At 34.9% G+C, this 20,219-nt stretch overlaps 1 protein-coding gene and 1 long non-coding RNA gene across 5 annotated transcripts in view; one reads left to right on the top strand and one right to left on the bottom strand.

Annotated features, from left to right (window-relative positions):
* LOC126810955 (popeye domain-containing protein 3) overlaps positions 1-20,219 on the top strand; it is an 85,739-nt gene that overhangs the window by 31,151 nt on the left and 34,369 nt on the right. The window contains exon 1 of one of the 3 annotated variants that reach the window (XM_050536387.2): positions 18,679-18,913. The exons of 1 other annotated variant lie outside the window; for it this stretch is intronic. The gene's annotated coding sequence lies outside the window, so the exon portion shown is untranslated. Of the gene's footprint in view, positions 1-18,678; positions 18,914-19,887; positions 19,948-20,219 lie in introns of those variants that run through there. One more of the 3 variants, XM_050536388.2, reaches the window with a different exon arrangement.
* Positions 11,097-13,584, bottom strand: LOC130010820 (uncharacterized). Of its 2 annotated transcripts, none has more exons than XR_008786097.1 (3): positions 13,097-13,584; positions 12,276-12,348; positions 11,097-12,040 (listed from the first exon to the last, which is right to left on the bottom strand). It is a non-coding gene; the product is annotated as an uncharacterized LOC130010820 (long non-coding RNA). The 2 variants fall into 2 exon arrangements; XR_008786096.1 differs by having other exon boundaries at positions 11,099-12,040; positions 13,067-13,581.

The raw sequence follows: 20,219 nt of genomic DNA, 5'->3' as shown, positions 1-20,219 counted from the left end.
TAAATTAGCTCCTATCAACACCTATTAACCCCTGTGAACTTAAGGTCTGGGGCTGAATTGTTGGGACTGAAAAGTCAATCTGCAATGCTTATTTAGGTCATCGACATTCGGACACAGACCTTTTTAACATTAACACTAACCCTTATCCCAACTTAGTTGACTTCTGTTAATGCCTATTGACCCCTGTGAACTTAAAGGAGCTAAATCGCTAATATTAGGCACCTAGAAATTGACACAAATGGGATCGCAACGCATATAATAATGTAATATGAATGTATATAAACTGATTTACATTCATTCTTTCTGTTTTTACTCTAATTTCAAATCAGTTATGTTCAGCAAAATACGCCAGAAGTGTCAGTCGATGGCCATCTCTAGCATCTGGTTATTCCAGTCTACACCGATAGTATTCATTGCGCATGCTCTCCAGATAAGAATATGGTGTCACCGTTTGACATGACTTGTGGAATATGTCTAGCCTCGTTCTTCGAGTCCCTTATTACAAATGGTGCTGAAAGGCATTATGGTACCCAATTCGTGTATTTTGTCTTAAATATTGGATATCAGAAGCCCATCTTTTCACGATACGATAACAACACCAATGTTGATTTAAATTGACAAATAATTTGTGTTTTCAATGTCGAAGACTTTGGATGATTCTGAGTTAGAGACTTAGCTCTGTGGCTGAAATGTTGGTGACTGAAAAGTCAATCAATCTACCATGCTTATTTAGGCCATCAATATTCGGCCACAGAGGTTTTTAATACTTAACCCTTATCTTAGCTAGTTAGCTCCTTTTAACACCTATTAACCCCTGTGAACTTGAGCTATGTAGCAGATTCGTTAGTGGCTAAAAAATCTATCTACCATTCTCTTTGAGGCCATCAACATTTGGCCACAGAGCTTTTTAACACTAAGTGTGTAAACATAGCAGCTGCATTTGGAAAATGGTAGTATGGTTCTATCGATATTTCATTTTTAAATAATTAATGTTTTAGGAGATTCAAATGGGGCTGAACTAGTTTTGAATATGGAAGAGATCAATTGGTTCCAAAAATAGTGAAATCTTAGATTTAAGAATCCTAACAAGATTTTTCTGTGTTTAACATTCTCATCGGTACAAAGTATAAAAGGAAATAACTTATTTGTTTTGCGAGATAAAAGTGAATATTTGAATTTGATTTGTTTAATTTTTTATCTTTTGTACCCATGGTAAATAATTAAAACCTTAAACTTAATTTCAAGGAACAGGAACTTCTCCAGTATAATCAAAGAAACTCTAGTAACTCATTTTTATTAACTCTTTCATGTTTTATGAACAAGTTTTGTCAGTATAGCCGTAATTATTCAATCAATCAATGATGAGCAATTTCTGCTATAAGAAGAGACAAGCAATTTGATTGGACGATAACTTTGATTCTAATAGAGTGAGATTCATGAAACTTGGTGTATAGTTCCACTACAACAAAACTGTGACTAAGTTCGAGCATGAGCATTTTCTACTAATAAGCAAGTGATAGCACAATGCTTTTTAAACTTATAAATGTACATTAATTAATATGAGTCATCTAATTATTTTGGGCTCACTGTTGGCTTGGTTTTTAAACATCATTGCAGTAGGTATCATTTTGAAACAAATTTTACAGGATACAAAGCTACACTATATGGTTCTTTTCATTGTACTGTAGAGCTTCAAGGTCACCAAATTCAGCAGTGCCAGTTTAGAAATGATTAATTTTTGGTAAATGATGCTTTGACTTCTAGATTATTGGTGTGAATTTCAATGTTGTTTTTGTAAATGTTTTAAATTGCCATCGACGAAAAACTGCCAAACATCTTCTGCTTACGCAAACAGACTTGATTTCACAAGTCAATTTTATGTTTCTCGTTGACTTGAATCCCTATAGTTCTACAAATTGTTTGGTTAAATTGATTGAACATGTTGGGATTGTATTCATTTGTCTAGTGAATATCCAGTGAGAGGCCAACAACTTGTCTTAAACTAATAGTTTTTACGATTTACAATCCTGGTCATGCTGAAAAAAGGTTATTATACAATGTTATCATGTATCTCAAGTGATTACGTGGGCATAATCCATAAAAATATTAAGATAATTGGAAATTGTTATCATGTAAAAAAAAGCTGTTATCATGTAACTGCATGTAACTCCTACTCTCTGGCTTAATTTATGAAAACTTTTTGTAGATGATCATAGGACATTCTATAAAACTAAATAAGAAAAGAACATAATTATAGTCAGAAATAATAAGGATGTTTATCTAATTGCAATATGAATATCAAATTATAGTAATAATAGGGATATTATCAAATAATATTTCTAATAATAGGGATATTAAATTATTAGTTCTTCCAGGTCTTGATTAAAAAATTTTGTTTAAAATTTCAGGGCCCAATTCCTAGAAAATTCTTAAGCACGTTCTTGTGCTTAGATTTTAAGTAGACTTTGCATTTAAGTAAATTTATCTTATTTTGTGTTCCCAGAAAATACTTAAGAACGTTTTTGTGCTTAGATTTTAAGTAGACTTCAGTGTAAGCACAAGCACGTTATTATGTGTTCCAAGAAAAAACTTAAGCACAACTTCTTCTTAAACACTGTCAATCTAAGCACAAGTCCTAAGCAAGGTATACGGCTTGCTTACCAACCTTAAGCCTGTTTCTGCTTCTAACAAGATGGCTGACCGTAGAGTTATTCGACGGCATTTCCTACATCTTTTGATACCAAAGAGACAATTGATAGACAGAGAAAATCCATTAGAAACATATTCTTGAGAAGAATGCTATTACTATAGAAAATTTTGCTTCTACCCTGAAGAAACCATTTTATTTATTTACAAATTAGTAAACAACACAAACACGGGCTACTTTAAGATCAGGCGCTCTCACAATTATTCCGTCTGTTTGCATGTGCTTGCGTTTTTTTAGCTTAAGGCACATTTTATATGTGTATGGGGGACATGTCAAATGCATCTAAATCGACCATTTGCCGGGAAGTTAATGTCATTGATCTATTTATAACTCTATGCAGCCGACCAATTTATGACGTAATTTGCATACCAAAATTGTTTTTATTATGTTAGAGAGAGCATCATAGTCTCAGTTTACCAGTCACCATGTGCTCAGGCTCATACTTGACTTGTGCTTTCGTAAGAACGGTCTTGAGAATTTTCTAGAGATGGTATTTTATAAAGTTTCTTACGTAAGAAAAAGTGAAGCATAACTTTGTGCTTACTTTTAAAAATTTTCTAGGAACCGGGCCCAGGACCTACAAATTTGGAATTAAGAGTTTTTAATATGCCCACATGGCCCCGGCTGTCTGGCATCCACAAGCCCGTGATCACTGGATGCTGTAGAGGCTAAAGTTAAAATCTGATTGACTTATACAGTGTTTAAGGTTATTACCATTCATACTTTATACTTTTCGCCCCTTCAAGACACGAAAGTCGAAAAGTCAAAAAGTAGACGTTACGACAAAATGTCCGGCGACAGCATGCTATACAAGCCAAAATCGACTTGAAAATAGGCAATTAAGAAATAATACACAGCGATAATAGCACCCCTCTTTTTTTCCTAATTTCTAATTTTTGACTTGCATATTGGCTTAGTCATATTTTTGTATTTATTGATGGCAGTAAGAAAGCGCCAACACGCATACCAAGCCAAAATGCAACTCAAAAAGTAGATATTAGGAAATTAACACACAGTGCTTTTAGTTACCTATCATTATACGCCCACATGGAAATGTGTTCGTATATTGCCGTCGCCTCCGTCCGTCCATCCATCGTCCACAATTTCTTGTGAACTCTACAGACTACATTTATCATCTGATTGTTTTGAAATTGATGTATGTTGTTTGCATTAGTGAGATGAAGAAAACTATTTAATTTCAATAACTACCATTAATTTCTCCTGGAGTTATGGCCCTTGTTTCACTTTGTTGCAAGAAGCCTATTTAATTTCAATAACTTCCGTTAATTTACCGGAGTTATGGTCCTTGTTTCACTTTGATGCAATTTGTGAACGTTCCAACGACAAAAGTTATAATCCGATCTGTATGAAATTTATATGTATCATTTGAATTTGAGTTTCAGCAAATTTCTGTTAATTACATCTAGAGTTATGGCCCTTGTTTATCTTTGTTGAATCTTGTGACACTTGAACGACAAAAGTTATCACCTAATCTGTATGAAATTCATATGCATCATTTAAATTAGTGAAATGAAGAAGCCTGTTGAATGTCAGCAATTTCCATCAATTACACCTAGAGTTATGGCCCTTGATTTACTTTGTGGAACTTTGTGAACGTTCGAACGACCAAAGTTATCATCCGATCTGTATGAAATTTATATGCATTATTTGAATTAGTGAAACGAAAAAGCCTGTCGAATTTGAAAAATTTCTGTAATTACTTCCAGGGTTATGTCCCTTGTTTTAGTTTTTAGAACCTTGTGAACCCTCAAACAACGAAAATTATAATGTCATCTGTATGAAATTGTCTATTTAATTCCCCTAATTACCTACAAAAGAATAAATATGTGACAACCCTTGTCGACTGCTCGAACGATTTAGCTGCTGTGGCATATGCTTTTGTTGCCTGGCAACCTATCTCTTTGGCTTGCTGTTGTACTGTCAACTTTTCGAGTTTCGCCTCGGAAGTTGTTGTAGTCTCTACATTACATTCCAGGTCACATTTGAATCTATGCAATTCGCGTTAACAAAATAGTCTGTGTGTTAAAGTCTAGTATTGATGGCGATATTAGCGAACTATGATTTTGGCTTGTTGTTGTGCTGTCGCCTTTTTGAGTTTCGTCTCGGAAGTTGATGTAGTCTATATACATTCCAGGTCACATTTGAATATGCGCATTGATAATTGAATTTCGTTTACTGTGGCTTCATACAACATGTAAAATATACAAGTTTTCCTGATTGGATATTATTATTTTATTTCAAATTATAGGTAGGAAACTTAAGAACGAGTCGAATAGCGACGTTTCATTACTGCCGCCAAAATACTCTAAAGTGAATGACGAGTGTGATTGTAAGCATCTCTTACAAATGCTGTCCAACCTCATGGGTTTTCTCTGGGTCTTCCAGTTTCCTCCCACTGCTAAAAGACCCCTACCATATGTTTGTCCCGAAATGAAATAGTTTGTGTCGAGTGGACGTTATAGCCGATTTCTGTCTGTTACAAATGAAATTGAAATTTCTATTCAGGATTCAGATTCTGGATCATTACGCTACCTGATATTAAGAATAGGCCTATTGTACACGCAAAACGTAAATTTAAAGAAAATGGGGAAAATGAAAATCCTTGGATGAGATTGATGTGTAAAGGCTGAAAATATATTGTTCAGTGAAAAGTCACCAAAAATATAATCTGATCTTAGTAAATCATCCCAAAACTGTGCTAATGTATTGTGCTAAAGAGATTTCAATATCTATTTCAATAATTCGCTTGAACGTAGGGGTCTTTAGCAGTGGGAAGAAACTGGGGTACCCGGAGAAAACTACACGAGGTTGGACAGGAGACCCTACTCCCTTGTCACGTTTAAGCGGGGGATCGATACCCCGCCACTTGAGACAATGACAGACCTTGTTTTTTAACACGCACGCTTTGAACTACTAGACCATCCAACCCCCATCTAAGACCTGGAAAATTGAGACTACAACAACTTCCGAGGCAAAACTCGAAAAGTCGTCAGCACGATTATTTCGCAATTTTAAACTGCTGCATTTGGGAATTTCAAAGTTCTAAACTGGAGAAATTCGTCACTACCGGATAGGAATACTTATCGGGTTGAAAAATTACCATGTAACTATAAGAATACTGTAAATTCTAAGGAGGTGTTTGAGAAATTAATCTTTATTAAATCCCATAATGTCAAAAATCACATCGCTTGATTTGCCGTTGACATTGAGATCTCGTTGTGTCTCGTGCGAGTGGCAGAAAAACCAACCAACGGGACTCATGACCTGTCCATCTATATACAGTCCATATAACATACATAAATACCAAAATATGACTAAGACGAAAGTCGACAAGATGGTACACAAGCACATACTGCAAGTCGAAAATTAGAAAATAGGAAAAAATAAGGGGCGCTATTATTGCGGTGTATTATTTCTTAATTTCCTATTTTCGAGTCAAGTTTGGCTTGTTTAGCGTGCAGTCGCCTCACATTTTGTCGTAACTTCTACGAATGTTAGTTATAGGCATCTATAGTTATGAAATGAAGAACCTTATTGCTTTTCAACAATTTTCGATCATTACTGCCAGATTCTCGAGCACTTGAGAAATCATGTATGCTAGAGGCTAAATTTGATATTAGTAAATGTTTTCATTACTGAAAAAAGAAAAAATATGTGACAACCCTTGTTGACTGCACAGACAACTTAGCTTCTATGGGCATATGTTTCATTGCCTGGCATCCTATCTTTTATATTTTTAAGAAAATAGGAAACAAAATTAAGTTTAGTATGACCTAATCCCGGATGTTATTCATTTTATGAAAATGAACCGTTTCACTTTTAGAAAAATCTTTTATTAGTCGGAATTGGTAGCTCTTCTATAGTTTATTACCAGGGTATTTGACATCATATCCTCTATGGAAATAGATTTATTTCTATGCACCCACATTTTGTTTGTGGACACTCTACTTGGATTATAAGTTTATATCCAAAAGATCTTGATTCCTGTCAATATTGGTCATGTATCGGACCATAACTTCATGGATTATGGCCCCTGATTATTAGAAAGATTGGTTGCCAGGCAGCGAAACATACGCTCACAGCAGCTAAATCGTTCAAGCGGCAGACAAGGCTTGTCGCATATTTATTCTTCTGTAGGTAATGGGGGGGAATTTACAAGACAATTTCATACAGATCAAATTATAATTTTTATCATTTGCAGGTTCACAAGTTTCTACAAACTGAAACAAGGGCCTAAACACAGAATATAATTAACAGAAATTGCTGAAATTCAATAGGCTGCTTCGTTTCACTAATTTAAATTATGTATATAAATTTCATACAGATCAGATGTTCAAGCGTTCACAAGGTTCAACAAAGTGAAACAAGGGTCATAACTCTGGAAGTAATAAACGGAAATAACTGGAATTCACTAGGATTAGGATTCTTCGTTTCACTAATTTAAATGATGCATATAAATTTCATACAGATCGAATAATTATTGAAATTAAATAGGATTCTTCATTTCACTAATTAAAAACAGCATATATCAATTTCAAAACAATCAGATGATCAATGTTGTCTGTAGAGTGTTCACAAGAAATTGTGGATGACAGACCGATGGAAGGGGTAACCGGTAACAGTAATATACAACCACATTATGTTTTTAGTTTGTGGACACTCTAGAAGTCACAATTTTTATCCAATTTTGATGAAACTTCGACTTGACATTCTGGGTTATGCCCCCATAGTGTACGAAAAATCGATATTTTAGCTTGTTCTCTGTCCATCTCCTGCAAAATGTGGGCAGAAGATAGTCAGTGACGAATAGTATCAGCACTGATGAATGCATTTGAACCCCTCACATTAGCAGCAGTACAGGGAGGTGGCAGCATGCTATCCTACAGGTGTTGTTGGATAATGTGCCAGTATTATTAAGGTGTGGTCATAGATTGGGGTCCAGGCATTGGCTGATATTTAGTGGACCCAATCTGCTTGAAATGATTGTGTAATGGCATCTTCAGGTGACAGAACTTGAAGTAACGCAATGGCACATTCTCTGTGTTCACCCTTTTGGATTTCAAAACTTTTGTCAACAGTTTTTGAGGCAAAAGTTATGATCCAATTGACTTGACATTTATACACTGTTCAGATAAATGAAATCAAGATTTTCAACCATTTCTGATAATTGCCGTCGGAGTAATCATCCTTTAACAATTTTAAAAAATCTTGTGGATTCTCCAGGTAAGGTTATTATGGTCATGAAATGAATAATCCTATTGATTTTTTTAACAATTTATGATAATTATTTGGAGTTATTGCCCTTGATCAATTTGATTGGTTGTTATAATATTCAGAATTGAAAGATAAAATGTCTCTCCCAAACAAAAAGATTTACAATTATCCATTTATAAAAGTGCTGCATTTTCACTTAGTATATGGAGTTGTTGCCCTTGCTTCAAAAACTTTATAAATGGGTATATATGTATATGGTGTTAGCATCCGGCGTGCATTAACATTCTTGCCACAAAAAACATAAAAACAATATTAGAATGCAGTAGTCTGATAATAATCCACAGTGATTATAACTGTTGAATAATATAGTCTATAGACTATGTTCTATAAGAAATGAAATGAAATGAAATGAGGTTTAACGTGGTGTTGAAGAAACTATTGTAAGAAGAAATGTAATGAAATACTAAGTGATATCTGATTGCTGTAAGAGGGAAAGAATAGATTTCATTGATTTTACCAGATCAGTCTAAAGAGGTGATAATTCCTTCCATTACATTTGCTATCAGAATGTCAGTTATTTGGGGGAAAAAGGAATGGTTATAGCAAATCATACCATAACATCTTTAAAACAAAGATTTAATACGTAAACGTGCATCAGTCTAAATAGCTTAACTGTCTTTCCAATCATCCTAAAAAGCTAATATAATAATACAACACTTGGTACAGCCCAAATAAAATTCTTGAAAAGCAATATTCTGTATTGTCATTGTGAAATCATTTGACAGAAGATGAGATTAAATGAAATTGGTCAGGTTCTGTCAAATAGATTGATGATGATCAAATGAAGTAAAATGATACTGATAGTGTAATAGAAACATGAAAGGTTGTCATCTTAATGGCAAGTGTTACACTGATTTTGGGTTGTAATCCATGCTTATTTTTCTGCGAAGAAACTGATTTGGTTTTCACAGATCAATCAAACAAAATGTTGAAAGTGCTTCATATACAGTAACAAAATCTCCATGTGGATTACAATTTATAGCCACAGCTGTCACAGAAAAATTGATTTATCGAAATGAAACTGATAAATTCTTGCTCAATAAATAATATTTGCAAATGTGCACAGTCCAAGAATTCAAATTACAAAACAGGTTTGTAATAAAAGTTGACATGAATTGCACAAAATTCTTCAAGAGTTTACTCAAGATCTGTATGAAGGGACATATATAGGTGAATTGCTTTAATGTTAGGTGGTTTCGAATCCCTGGTTGTACGTGACAAGGAGTAGGGTCGTCTGTCCAACCTCGTGGGTTTTCTCCGGGTCCTCCGGTTTCCTCCCACTGCTAAAGACCCCTACGCGCAAGCGAATTATTGAAATAAAATTAAACCATATGTTAGTCCCAAAATGACCTAGTTTGTGTTGAGTGGACGTTAAACCCCATTTCTCTCTCTCTCTTTTAATGTTAGGTCTTCAGAATTGCATGGAATTTATTTTTATACACCCACAATTAAATGTGAATCCAAATAAAAATAGAGAGAGAGGAATCCAAAACCATAAGAATAACATAAACCTTGATGGGATCCAAGTCATAGTAAACTGGATACATCAGTAGGAGTAGTGGTCAAAAACAAAGTTATGGTCAAATTCAGACTTTTTATGCCCACATGAAAATTGTGTTTTATATTGTTGTCACTCATATCCGTCAGCTTTTCACAATTGCTAGTGGATGCTTTAGAGGCTAAAGTTACTCAGTAATTATATACATAAGAAGATAAAGCCTATTGGTTTTCACCCTTGATCAATTTTAAAAAAAAAACTGTTGCTCTAAAGGCTAAAATTATGATCAGACATGAAATTTATACACAGTGTTTAAGTTTGTGAGACAAATATTTTTAACCATTTCCAACAATTGCTTTCGGTGTTTTTAGCCTTGATCATTTTTGGTTTTTTTTTTTGGAACCCTCTAAAGTTATTGCCCAATTGACTTTGAATTTAGACGCACTTTATGTTCATAAGACAAAGAAGCCTATTGATTTTCAACGATTTTGATTATTCTGTGTAAAATGTGCAGTAAATAAAGCATATTTAATGTTTTTGTCCTGTACTGGAGCTTATCAAAAATACATGTAATTTTCAGGGAAACACAGAGGACATATGATATATTTTATTCCAGTTTACTGGTGATAGCTTTAATCTAAGGTGACATAATTTAAAAAGCATTATCAGGTTTGAAGTTGTCAAGTACTCATTAAAAGTGTTGACTTAGCCATTTTCAGTAGAATAAAATAGTGTAGTATTATTGGTCTAGACAATACACAGCATTTAATACTTATCACTTCCACTGATTGAATACAGATGGTCTCGAGGTAATCACCACTTCTTCACAACTGGACTCAGACTAGCAATTATTTGCCCATTGACTTCAATGTTAAATGGCTGTAACATCACAGGCTGTAGCTTTTTTCTCAACATTCCGTTGGTTCCAATCTTTATAGGCACAATGGGGACAACATTTGGCAATCTCCTCATCATAATTTTGTAGGGGGTTGACCATTTAGATTTTTTGCTACACGGATTTGAAGTTGACTGGGGTGAAAATCTCACTTCCGACACAATGACTGCTCTGCAGAAAGACACTTTACACCCCCTATCCCTCCGCTGTAATATCATCAGTATTACCCAAAACTGCTATGAAATTGCAAATTTGATCCCTTTTCTCCAATTCTAGACCAAAAAGTCAACCCAAAAATGCAGGAAGAGGGGAGAAAAAAATTAAGGGAAAAATTGTCTATTTATAACTCGCACTACATTCGTCCATCATGAAATAAGGGGAAATAATTACTAGTCTTAGTCCTATATACCTCACATGTTTCTGCAGTTTAAACAAATCTGTTGTTATCTAATAAACAAACATATATGCAATTCCCTGACCAAAGAATATGAAAATCTATGCATTTTCAGATGAGCTGTGCGGCATTCTGCAAACACTATAATGCATCAGAAAACTGCGGAATTTCAGACAGAAATTTAAAAGCACATGAATTTTGAATTAAACAGAACATTTTTATTTTTGAACATAAATGCATTCTGTAAAAAGATGAGATAAATTCAATATAAATCAAACACGAAAATACTTTAAAACAGTAATCATGATGCAATATTAGACTTTTTAACACTTTCATCGAAAACCACACAGTTTTTCTCTGTTAACGTAGTTTCAAGTGCCAAATTGTGGTCAAATCTAAAATGTTGAAACATGCAGTGCCTATCAATTTTAAAATATCTCCTATATAGCTGTATTTCCATAGGATAAGTAAGTTGAAATAATCTGATTATGTAACACTACAACAGCTTTTTCATCCCTACCCCCCAGTTTGGAATCTGATAATTTAAAAGCACATGAATTTTGAATTCCACAGAACATTTTTATTTTTGAACATAAATGCATTCTTCAAAAAGATGAGATGAATTCAATATAAATCAAACACGAAAATACTTTAAAACAGTAATCATGATGCAATATTAGACTTTTAACACTTTCATCGAAAACCACACAGTTTTTCTCTGTTAACATAGTTTTAAGTGCCAAATTGTGGTCAAATCTAAAATGTTGAAACATGCAGTGCCTATGAATTTCAAAATATCTCCTATATAGCTGTATTTCCACAGGATAAGTAAGTTGAAATAATCTGATTATGTAACACTACAACAGCTTTTTCATCCCCACCCCCCGGTATGGAATCTGATACATTGCTGACCAATCATAGGTCGCCCCGTTCACTCGAGCCTGTCAAATGATTTACAATGGCGATGGTGCCTACAACTTTCCTGACCAAGAGATATGCACAACCGTCGATCAACACACAAGCCATTAATGTTATCTTCCAATATGAGAGGCCATGATAAACACACAAGCGTCCTTTTCAAGCTCGGAAATTAAGTCATCACCAAAAAGCAAAGTTTACAGAGGTCCCAAACTGATTACGATTTGCCCTCCACTTCCACCACAGGTGTCATAGAGATCAGGGATGAAATTGATATGCATCATCGTTCTCCTAAAGCCAGTCCAGGAAGAGATCAGGTTTTGAGATGTAGACCTGAAATGTTAAATTTGGATGAGAATGAGAATTCTGGGGCGAATACTATCCAGGGAAATGGTCATTGACATCCAGAAAATGGTCAAAATGTGGAATTCTGTCATTCAGTTAAATGTCAAGGGGAGAAGACAGGCCTGTGCAGTACCAAATTTCCAGCCCATTACTATTAGTGAGCAGAAGTGGGGATGAGGTTGGATTTACTTCTTAAAGTGTATGAAATGCACATTTATCTCACCTGTTTTGCTTCTTTTTTTTTAATACTTGTGTTGAGGTCAATCATTCCACTCTATGAAACATTGCCCTGGCACCTGAAATGATAGGAGGCTGGGGATAAATATGCAATAAAAAACAGTGAGAAAATAAGAAAAAAATATGGTTTCAACTGGAAATAGAAATAAACCTCTTTATTTCTCGCGAACAGCCCGTCACTGGCCCTCCAAAAAGAAACCAGTTAACAATCAGTAAAAAAGTAAACCTTGAGTGTCACATAAGTCTAAGCCAATCTCAAAGGTAGATGCCATGTTTTGAGGTTCGGTCTAAATATTAAGGCCAACTGCATGTTTGGTCAAAAGTCACACAGGTGTGAATTTTGGAGTGTACATGTTAACATTTCATTGTATGATGTCAAAAACATGTTAGGTCTAAATGTTAAGGCCAACTGCAGACTTGGTTCAAGGTCACAACATGTAAATAGGGTTAGGGCACATGATTTTTTTACACAATTGTGGGTTTGGGCTAGGGTCAGAACTAGGTCTTGGCTTAGGCCTAGGCTACATGCTTTTTGACAAGATTGTGGGTTAGGGTTAGGGTAAGGACTGGGTCTTGGGTTAGGGTTAGGGTCAGCCTTGTTTACATCTCGTGACTTTAGACCAAATCTGGAGTTGAGTTGGCCTTAATATTTAGACCTAACCATGTTTTGATATCATTGTGAAGAAAATGTTACACATTTACAACCCAAAATTCACACTCAACCAACGGATACCCCCAATCATGGCTATTTTGATACCAAATAGTCAAAAAACTTACTGCTGGGCAATAAAAAAGCAGTATTCTTACTATTTCTGACACTTTCCATTCAAAACTTCAGGAAATAAGCCCTTGAAAAAATATCAACATCCCGAGTCGGCCATGTTTCTTTATCTCATCAGGACTCAGACTAGCAATTATTTGCCCATTGACTTCAATGTTAAATGGCTGTAACATCACAGGCTGTAGCTTTTTTCTCAACATTCCGTTGGTTCCAATCTTTATAGGCACAATGGGGACAACATTTGGCAATCTCCTCATCATAATTTTGTAGGGGGTTGACCATTTAGATTTTTTGCTACACGGATTTGAAGTTGACTGGGGTGAAAATCTCACTTCCGACACAATGACTGCTCTGCAGAAAGACACTTTACACCCCCTATCCCTCCGCTGTAATATCATCAGTATTACCCAAAACTGCTATGAAATTGCAAATTTGATCCCTTTTCTCCAATTCTAGACCAAAAAGTCAACCCAAAAATGCAGGAAGAGGGGAGAAAAAAATTAAGGGAAAAATTGTCTATTTATAACTCGCACTACATTCGTCCATCATGAAATAAGGGGAAATAATTACTAGTCTTAGTCCAACTAAATACTTGAAAATGGCAAGAGTTATGCTTGTTTGTCAAAGGTTTAACTTATTGGGTCTACTAATGATGTATGAGTGTCTGGAATAGTTTTGATTAGAGGGCAGACATTTTTGGAAAATTAATAGTGTTAAACATATATTCCTCTTATTGTGTAACCAAAGAAGATATATTTTGCAGAAGTATGTTTTCATCACCAAGTAGGAGTATCTCAGTGTAAAAGAGAAAATGAATTCTAGCATCTATTCAACACTGACCTTGCCATTTTCAGACTAACATACGGTATATTTTATTTCAAAAGCGTGAGGAAACCAAGAGTACCCAGTGAAAACCCATTGAAAGTAGGCATGCGCCTTTACTCCTGGATCAAACCCATGGCTTGCATTGATCTACAACCCCAACCTCATCTTTCCAATTTCAAAAAAGTATTAAAGATCACCAAATCAACATGACACTACATTTGTATCTACTTTTCTCTCCCCCCTCCCCACCAAACAACTTAAAACGTGTATGCATAACTGTATTGATCAAAGTAACCCCTGACATTCCAAACATACTTTAAACAAACAAAAGAAAACATCGTAAGTTCTCAAAATGATCTTCCTTGTAGAACCATGTCATATTTTACGAAGATACTATAGGTAGTGAATATCCCACTGTTTGAAGAGAAATGGCTTCACTGATGTTGAATGTCATCTTAATTAAAAATCTTGTGAAACAGCAAATATCTATGGCTAGGAGCATGTGAGAGGAATCTGTTTGACTGGAAGCACAAGTGGAAAATACCTTCTTCTTTTTTCAGTATCAAAGCTTGAATGACGTCATGTCATTAGAATCAATAGTGTCCCTGGAGTATAGTGTGTCAACTGAGATAATAACATGCGAACTCGCATCATTTCATCCTCCAGCCAGGTCTAACATTACTTTTGAGAAGACAAGAAAAATGAAAATAAAAATTTCCACTTTAATTATAAACATTATCTCTCTAAATTATAATTAAACACGTAGGCACAAATCTTAACTGATGATATGACCATAGTATCAATTTTATGGCCTGTGTATTGGTTTATTGACATGAAATTTTGAAAGGTCAAGTTAGATGAGTCATAATTATTAGAGACATAATGCTGCCAATTTTCTCTTTATTTTTATTTAATCTGGTGACATTAAATTTTATTTGAGCTAAATTGGATAAGATTTGACTGAGAAAAATACATCATCTCAATTTGATAAAAACAACAAATTTTGTGTCAAAGCCATTGAAGATAAAAAGTCAGACCAAAGCTTTTGAAGGTTTCGGGGTAATTTTTGTGTTAATAGTTATTTGGTGGGAGGATCGATTGGAATGTAATTATCAAACTGGTCTCTCATCTACGTTGTCCTGTATTCAAATCCTGGTTGTCCTGGCGTAGTAGAAAAAAAAAAGAACACTATCCTTGCAATCTTCTGCTCCATCGCATTGCACACATAACCATAGACAAAAAAATGACCAGACTTATATAGTGTGTTGACGAGACAATAAACCCCATTCCATTCCGTTTGATATGTATTTGTCACGGTACAATTATTTTTACTAATGATTAGGATGTCAATATTAACATGCCTAGAAAAGCCAAAAAACATTATTAACTGGATGGGAATAACATGTGACACAATTATATGGAATATAAGTTACTTAAAAGATTTATTTATGGTGGTGTTTTGAGGGTTCTCTCGTGTTTATACAAAAACCGAACATTTAATTATATATATTTCCCAGATAAGGTTTTACTTAAGAAAGTCAGAAGTCATGAACAAAGAACATTATAGCTCCTTTAGCTTTCTAATTATTGTCACTTCAGTTTGTCACTAGTTTTATTCTTTTAGTTTTAAAATTTACAATACAGCTTCTTAAATGTCAATTTGGTTTAGCTGCTGTCAACAATTGTATTAATAGCCTATTATATATTATTTAGGGAGAGGAATTGACATAATATGTGTTTGTGTGACATAACATTCAAGACATGATTTCTTCAGTAAATATAGTTGTATATTTGTCATTATGAATAATATTTATTTCTTCATGTATATTATTGGGAGAGGAAACAAAATATATTTTATCTATACATATCATAGCTCAACAGAAATTTTCAATTATGTTCCATCTGACTTTACAGACTTATTTTCTAGTCTCCCTAGAGAAACTAGAGAAATGTCTAGAACATTTGATCGTCATAATTTGTCATTATAGATGATCAATCAGAAGGTAATATTTCCAATTTCAATTCTATTTCCAATTTCAATTCTCTGACACGACCCTAATAAACATATAAATCTAATTTATTTTTCCACAACTTCTAATATTATTTTTCACAATCTATGAAATAGAAATGTCTCTCAAGATTTCCGTATAGGATGCTAATTTTTTCATGACAGGTCTATAAAAGCATTCAGTAGAAACCGACACAAAGAGATCTTTGTATCATTCATACAAGTAGGTGATATTTTAACGTAAATGAAAATAGGGTTTTTTTTGCCAATGCAAATCATTCTAACCACTGTTTGATATATTTCAGAATGCACCAAAATTTTGAGTGGGTGTATTATGTGCCTAACTATCTACACATCCACAATTCTTCTTCGTTGTGGACATCAGTATTTTATCCCATTTGATAAACTTTTCATATCAGCTCCACAGATGCTACCCCTGACAAAAACCCTGAATGTTCTTCTTGGCCCAGGGCATTCTACCTCAGCTCCCTGTTTCAACAATAATAAGGAAAACCTATTGATTGACACATTAGGATTTTTTTGAGTTTGTCACTCACCAAAACCTGTTAAGATTCTGCATGTTTTACAAAATGATTCATATTGCTCTTAAACTTTTTATTGTCACCAAAAAAAGCAAGGGTCACATGTACAGTTTCTTCTCCTGTTGCCAAAACCTTGCACATGCTCTATATTTCCAAATCTTTGAGGTATTTAACCACATGTTTATTCATAAGCAGCGCCAGGTTAACCACAGGGTATTGTTAGGTCCAGGCCCCATCTGGCCCTCCGCATGAGGGGGCCCCCACAGAAAATCTTGGTGGCACAAAAAAGTGACCTGAGCATGGTCGGATCAAGGACTCCATCTGCTATCAGATTTTCAAAGTAGTGGACATTGGGGCCCTTTCAATCTATGGTGGGTCCGTGTTGCGGTTCAGCAGAGAATTCAGTGTAATTCAGCATTTGTACTTTTGACTCGTATCCGTGTTTCTTTTTTTTATAATTTGGTAGTTTACATTCATATGGGTGGAATAATACTGCCTAAGTTCTGGTCACTTGTGTTAGGTTGGGGGCCCCCACATGCTCAAGGCCCTGGGGCCCCCACCATGGTTAATCCGGCGCTGATCATAAGTGTGTGTCTGTGCATCAACTGTCACTGAAACCTCCTTAATGTTTAAAAAACAAAATGGCTAATCATATAAGCAGGCAGTCAAAGAAAATTCAGACTGACCATAAGAGTCTTCTGACCACTGACACCAAATCTAATTGACCCAGACCAGACCACAAAAACTTGAATACCACCTTCTAGTGCTGTCTGGTAACTCTATGTTATAGCCCTTTTTAATAGACTAAGATCTGTTCTTTCTTAAATTCAGATTTGGGCATCCTGTTTGTGTTGTAGTATATATATTAACCCTGTTATAAGAAACGTTAAAAGAGAAGACTTTTTTTAAGAGGAGTTATTGTCCTGTGACTTACATCATAATATAGGCCTACCATGCAGACAACAAAACAATCTTTCATTTTTAACGCATGGCAATTTTGTAGGTCGGGTGTTCGATCCCTGCATTGGCCGAGAAAGTTGATCCAGATTTTGCGGCGTAGTTTCCTCTTGTCAGTGATGCAGGACGGAGGGCCTGACAAGGACAGTTGTCTAGTCGTTCGGATGGGACGAAAAACCGAGGTCCCGTGTACACATTGGCGTGCACGTAAAAGATCCCTTGGCAGTTGGAATTTGATATAAGAGTAGGCCATAGCGCCGCTGCCCGGGCAAAATTTCCCTCATAGCATACTGTATGGTGTATGAACATCTTCATTAGCCAAGTTTAGGAGCAGAACAGTAGAACGTTAAACCCCATTTCATTTCATTTGTATTTATATGCATGCATGATGCCATAGCTTCCTGAAAGTCGGCAATCCTAATTATGCATTTTTAGTAGGACAACATCAAATATTTCAGTTTCTTCACCCTTAAATGTACTTACATTGATTAATTAACATATAACTGAGAAAAAAAATATATAGAATATCAACAGTAAAGATTTTACTTTACACTTATAGATGGCACTGGCTTGTTTATATAGTCTGAAGAAGTTTTAGAATGTTCCAAAATTTTCATTAATTATATCTGGTTCTTTTATAGATCCAACCTTCACGAGATTGTAGTTTGTCAGGGATCTAAATTCTCTCTAATAAATCAGCAGCTTTAAGCAGTATATTAACAAACATATAACCATAAGCAAGATATATATTGCAATATTTAGAATAGTATATGGCACTGCATGTTTTAATATAGAGAAAGAAAATGTAACTGCTCTTTCTGTTTTGTACATTATTAAAGACATTAATCTATATAAATAAAATCAAAGTGTGTATGTATGTGTGTATATATGTATGTTCGCCCATCATGCTTCGGCGCGGCGTTCCACCTCCACATTATTATACTAATCAGCATGACACAGTGAATGTTTAAGGCCATTGAATTTGGGTTCCGTCCGAATCACGCTTCATCGTCACACTCCAACCCCATATCTGTGGTATCAAATTAACCAGTATGACCCTGTGAATGTTTTAGGCCATCGAATTTGGCTCCGGACAAATTTGGGCCCTGGCGAATTGGGCCCCAGGCGAAGCTGGGTATCCTGCTAGTATTATATACATAACAGGCTTACCAACTGGAATTCTCTATTATAAATGAAGATTTATTTTAACAGTGTCGAGTAAAGACACCTTGCTTTAGCTGTAGTATGATAAACAGATAACATACTTTATTATATTACCGAGATCAGCTCTGACACTACTACTATCTGCTAGTATAGTTACACAGAATCAATGCCAGACAAACATCTACAGCCATATATTATATCAGTTACGTTTTACATCTACGCTATTTATATATATCTAGCAACACTACTGCTGGAATTTACCAAATTAAAAACTTAATGTACTTGGAATAGACCTTCTTGTACGTGAATTCATATTAGACAGGAGTTGGTAGCTGAAGTCACAGCAAGTAAGTTACCATTTTTAGAACATAGAATAAATTGAACTGAAGCCTAGTGAATTTTTATTTAAATGAAAGTAGATAAGTGCGCTGTTTGTTATTTGGCAAAGTTTGTGATTCATGTTTCAAAGATAAAAACTCTTTTTGGTTATAATTTTATCTAGAATGTACCCGAATTTTTATTTTGGTACACTGAGTTTTAAGAGTATTTTATTTTCTGATTAATTTGCTTTAAGTCTCTAGTTTCTTAAAAAAAAATAATGCATTGAACAGTTGGGTTGGTGTTTATCAGATATTCAAATTGTTCTGCATATGTTTTGCTTCTATTGCTTAAATTCAGTTAGATTTAGACTTTTTAAAATGAAAGATTAAGCAATAAGCATCTCAATGAAAGGATACACAGCTAGGCCTTCATGTTTGAGGAGAGTAATTGCCAGTACTCACACAAACATTTTAATATAGTTGTAAATTGTCGTCTCCCCTTTCTGTTGGTCTGTATTCATATTTGGTGCAGATAATGAATTTATATAGCTCCTCTCATCTAGAACTGTTCTACTTGATGGCGCTGAGCTGCATTTTATGTTTGGTATTCCCAATTAAATAAGTGAGTCTTCAAGCATGATTTAAAGGACTCTGAATGTTCTGGCTTCTTTTAAAGTACCACAAGACACTTTCAAAGCTTTTGGAACTACAAGTTTGTGTTTTGAGAGAGTTGTTTCTCCACTTTTGACCTGTAGAAGATCACTCAAGTAGTTATTGCTAAACCATGGATTATTTTAAATTAAATACGTCTGTTTATGGGCAGTCAGTGAAGGGATTTAAGCACAGGTGTAATGTGGTCATGGAGTTTTGTTCTGGTGATTAATGTATATTATTATCTTTTTGCCCCCACTCCCCTTTTGAAGAAATCAGGGACTATGAAAATTGGTTATTGAGGTAAAATGTTTAAACTTGGTGTTGGTTATTAGGTGACTGCCTTGATGGAGTTGATGATGAGCATTTTCTGTTTAGGCTATGCAGAGAAAAACAATATCAAAACTTTGGTAAGTTAGATCATGATCATTTTCTGCTTAGGCTCACTTTGAATGCTCAATACTTTACAAAGAGATAAATGTACAATTAATTAATATGTGCCAAGATATGCCACTGCAATCTATTTATTTTGTGATTGAGACCAAGGCCACAGATCCCGGGGGGGATGGGGGGGACGCGTCCCCCCCTAAATGTTCACTTGGGGGGATTTCATATGCCTCGTCCCCCCCAGAAAAATGCATCGATAAAATTTCAAAAGTCTTATTTTCAGCCCGGGAAATGG

This window comes from Patella vulgata, chromosome 2 (assembly GCF_932274485.2).
Source record: "Patella vulgata chromosome 2, xgPatVulg1.2, whole genome shotgun sequence".
NCBI lineage: Eukaryota > Metazoa > Mollusca > Gastropoda > Patellidae > Patella > Patella vulgata.
Note: the sequence above shows the minus strand (reverse complement) of the source record. Positions and strands in the feature narration are given on the sequence as shown.